Source organism: Gymnogyps californianus, unplaced genomic scaffold (genome assembly GCF_018139145.2).
Source record: "Gymnogyps californianus isolate 813 unplaced genomic scaffold, ASM1813914v2 HiC_scaffold_180, whole genome shotgun sequence".
NCBI lineage: Eukaryota > Metazoa > Chordata > Aves > Accipitriformes > Cathartidae > Gymnogyps > Gymnogyps californianus.
Window position 1 is genome coordinate 4,128 of NW_026114061.1, and position 4,593 is coordinate 8,720.

Here is a 4,593-nt window from a genome sequence, read left to right on the forward strand (position 1 = left end):
ACCAGCCTTGTCCTCCTCCCCACCTGCAGATTCCTGGAGGTGCCCGCTTGCGTCTGGGAAGTTGGGATTGAGCTGCCTGACGGGAAGGGAGAAACAGTTGTGTCCCCAGGACCCCCAGTTCCTTGTGGGGGGAGGTCTGCCTGCCGCTGCAGACCCACGGGTCTGCCTTGGTGAGGGTCCCTTTGGGAGTGCTGGCTCGTAAGAAGGCAAAGGAGAAAGAAGGCAGCGGTGGCAGAGAGAAGGGGCTGAGGGAGCGGGAGGGCCATGGGCATGGCCGCGCAGAGAGCCAGAGCAGTGCAGGTGAAAAGTTGCTGGGAGAGGCAGCAGGAGGAAAAAAGCAATTAGCAGAGGATGGTTTTCGATCCATCGACCTCTGGGTTATGGGCCCAGCACGCTTCCGCTGCGCCACTCTGCTCCCCCTGGCGCCTCAGCTGGGACCTCCCACAGCCCGGCCTCATGCTCCCTGGCACTGCCAGCGCTCATGCCTCCTTCCCTTTGTCTATCCTGTGCCCTCACCCGCGCAGCAAAATTGTCTCCCTGGAAACTTCACCTCCTTTGGGCCTGGGCTGCTGTCCTGGTTTTGGCTGGCATGCAGAGACTTAATTTGCTTCCTAGTAGCTGGGACCGTGCAGTGCTTTGCATTTAGTGGGAAAATTATCTTCATAACACCCTGATGGTTTTAGTTGTTGCTAAGTAGTCTTTATACTCAGTCAAGGATCTTTCAGCTTCTCATGCCCAGCCTGCAAGAAGGCTGGAGGGGCACAAGAAGTTGGGAGGGGACACAGCCAGGAGAGCTGGCCCAAACTAGCCAGAGGCATATTCCATACCATATGACGTCATGCCCAGTATATAAACTGGGGGAGCTGGCTGGGGGGGGCGGATCGCTGCTCGGGCACTAACTGGGCATCGGTGTGCATCACTTGATTTGTATTATTTGTATTTCTATCTAATTCTTCTAGTATTATTATTGTCATTTTATTATTATTATCATTATCAATATTTTCTGTCCTTTCTGTCCTATTAAACAGGCTTTATCTCAACCCATGAGGGGTTTTTTTCCTGATTCTCTCCCCCATCCCACTGGGTGGGCAGAGTGAGCGAGCAGCTGCATGGTGCTTAGTTGCTGGCTGGGGTTAAACCACGACAGGAGGGTAGCTCAAGGGCCTTGCCCTGCCCTTCTCCCCACAGCTCCTGCCCATAACCCTGGCTGGGGACTTTCTTTTTGACCACCCAAGCTGGCTCTGCAGGCACTGAAGGAAACCCCGGAGCGAGGGGCAGCCTTGTTGCTTGGCAGGGCGGAGAGGAGTGGCTCTCCAGCGAGCTCAGGAGGGCTGCAACCCTGCCCAGAAATCCAGCTCGCACGGGGTGCGGGACTGTACCCAGTGTAAAAGTCAGTTCTTTGCTGGCCAAGGAGGGAGACAAGGACGTTTAGCATAGAATTACCAAGGGAATCCCTAAATCCCTAATTTTAGCTGTGCACATAGCGGTGCCCCAGCCTAACGCGTGGAGGACCCCGACATAGAGGAAAGCAGGGTTTCTAGATGTTTACAATGCCGTTGTGTTGACCAGTCAAATTACTCCTGTTAAGGGGTGGGCTAATCAGTTACTATTGCTCGCGTAAGCACTAGGTGCTTCTCCCGGCAGGTGGTGTGGACGTATGGTCAGTGGGCTGTTAATCTTCCTGGTTCTAGACCAATGTCCCGTGCAGGCGGAGGGGTTTTCTACTAGATTCAGGTCGATTGCTTTTCTCACCCTGGTTATATACCTGGGGTTTTTTTGAAAGACAAATCTCCTATTGTTCCATTGTCTGTATGGGGTGTTCTCAGCCAGTGAGAGACGGTTTAGGTTGCGTCTTCAGGTCTCGTTGACCCTGAGGTAAAAGCTCTTAGTCCTAGGCAGTGTTCCTTCCTCTAAGCAAGTCGTACAGCAGTTACTGCCTTGCCTTTCACACCAGCTGCGAGGGCCTTGCCCTGCCCGTGCTGTGCTGCGCTCCCCCCCAGCTCCTGGCTTGTCTTCCCTCCTGGCGCAGCCCTGCCCTTGCTGCTCGCCAACAGCCGAGGGCTGCCCCGCCACCTTGCAGGGTGCCAAAGAGCCAGAGAAACCCCTCCTCTCCGTGCCTGGCGCCATTCCTGTCCTGCCCAACGCTGCTGGGGGTGGAGGTGGTTCCCAGTCGCCCCAGGGCAGGGCTGGCCCATCCGGACTGGGTGTGGCCAGTCTTAAATGCTGCCGGATGTGTCCCAGGAAGGCTCTGGGCAGGCTGAGCTGGTAGAACCTCTTGGTGAGGCTGAGGGACGAGGTGGCAGTGCTGAGGCCTGCATGTTTGGGCTTGTGTTTGCTGGTTCCCTGTCCCATCCACACGCCAGAGCACGCAGCAAGCAAGCAGAGGAGACAAAAGCAAAAGCGGGATGGAGAGGGCTGGGATGTGGGAGCAGATGTGAGCACGGAGAGTGCGGCCGCAGCCTGCCTGCTGCAGGGGCTATTGCTCAGGGGAGAGCATTTGACTGCAGATCAAGAGGCCCCTGGCTCAGCTCCGGGTCCCCCTTCCACTGCCCCTTTCCTTCTTCATCCGTGCTGCCAACCTCCTTCAGCTTCTCTTTTGCTTGCACTGCTTCCGGCACCCTCAGTGGCATGGCTGCGGGGAACGGACCATGCACCAGCCACTGGCTGTTCTCTCCTTCTCCTCTTCCGGGCTCTCTCTGCATGTGCCCCTCCGAGTTTCCCTTTTCCTTAAGATGCTGAACCACCCAGGCAGGCTACCTGCAGCCCGTCCTCTGCTGCTGCTCTGTGGGGAGCAGCTGGGTATGCGACTGAGAGAAGCCCTCTGGGAAGCCTCCGGGTCTTTTCCATGCCACCCATCAGGGTCTGTGATGGCAGGGGATGGTCTCCTGATGCCGCAGTCACCACCATGGCCTCTTTCGCACTTCCATGTCTTTCCCAGAAGAGGAGGAGCCAGGAGAGACCCACCTCTTATCATCTCGTTCTTCGGTTAAATTTGGAAAGCCCCCGGGGAAAGGTTGTCCATGTGTGCAAGGGCTGGGGCTGGGTCAGGCAGAATATCCCCAGGACCCCAGGCAAGATCTCAGATCCATGAGGTGTCTTGCCTTCATCTTTAGCAATGAGGACCATGTTGTGCAGGCTCTCTTTGGAGAGGAGCTGCTGTAGTTTCAGGCATAGGGAAGACAGCTGGTGGGGTTGTTCTGCTTGGGATGTCAGGTGAGCTCAGGCTCTTAAGTTCTGCTCAAGAACCAACAACAGTGGACCTCTTTTCACGGCTCAGACTCGGCACTGGTCCGTTCTCTTCCCCCAACTTGCCTACCTTGTCAATGGGAGCAGGATTTCCCATTCATCCAGGAATTTGGGGGCAGGGGGTGCGGGGACAAGTGCTGTAGGCAAGGGGGTTTTACCGTCTCCCTGGGCACCAGGTACAGTGTGGAGCTGAGTCCCACGGCTGCAGCGTGGTCCATTGCAGGGAGCCCAAACAGCGTGGTCCATTGCAGGGAGCCCAAAAGGGGAGTGCGCCCCGTAGTTGGCAGGATTCGAACCTGCGCGGGGAAACCCCAATGGATTTCTAGTCCGTCGCCTTCACCACTCGGCCACAACTACCTGCTCCAGCCCTCTCTGCCCTGCCGATCACATGCCCTCTGCAATGACACCCGGCTCCCTGGGACTTTTGGTAGTGCCTGTCTGACACCCTGAAGTTTACCGGAACTGGATGTAACGATGGTCCTGGTGACTAAGAACTGAGACACCCTCATTTCTCTTGCAGCTTATGGCCTGTGGGCCAAGGGAAACGGAAGGAGCCTCTCACAAGTAGACTCCCTACCTAAAGGGGACAAAGCTTCTCAAGTCTCTGATTGCAGGGTTGCTTCAAGAATAAGGCAATGTTCTTTGCTGTGCTGACACTCAAATACCAAGCTGGATGGTGGGGTTGGGGCAGGGGGGGGGATTGTGTTAGCACAGTATTTACAGACTCCCACTCTGTCATCAGCAGTGCTAGTGTAGGTGGAGTTACAAAGAGGGGGATCGTGATTGTGCATGCTCGATCATGCCCAACTGAAATGCCCACCCTAACCACATCTTGCAGTCACACTGCCTCCGTCCAGCCATGAAAAGAAGTGCTTTTCTCCTTTCCACGCCATACCCATCCCCTGGAGTTTATTCCCGCAAGACCAAGGAAAGAGAGAAGTGCCATGAATGGTTTTCGTATGATTTTGTGAACAACAGCTGAGAGGACTGAAAAGTTAATTCAAACGGCCTGTATTAACTTTCACAATGCACTGTGACCAGAGGGTCAGGCAAGTCTCTCCAAAGCAATCTCTCCCTCGGATCTCCATAGCCGTGTCCCTTGATGACTTGACCAGGCCCTCACGCATCGTCCAACCAGGGGTCTGGGCTCAGCTTGGGAAGTGGAGAATCTGTTGGAAACCAGGAAATCAATGCGTAGGAGGGTGATCAAAGAGATGCCCGCGTCCTTCCCTGAAAGAGACCCACACCCAAATTGACCTCTTTTGCTCAGTAAGGTCATCCCAGAGGCCAAAGGCCTGGATGGCCTGCTTCTGAGGAGAGGCTCAGGGCAGGGAGCCAAAAGCTCAT

At 55.6% G+C, this 4,593-nt stretch overlaps 1 non-coding gene across 1 annotated transcript; it reads right to left on the reverse strand.

Moving 5' to 3' along the window:
• Nucleotides 1–3,521: 3,521 nt before the first annotated feature.
• On the reverse strand, nt 3,522–3,603 carry TRNAS-AGA (transfer RNA serine (anticodon AGA)). Its single transcript has one exon. It is a non-coding gene; the product is annotated as a tRNA-Ser (tRNA).
• Between the last annotated feature and the right edge of the window lie 990 nt (nt 3,604–4,593).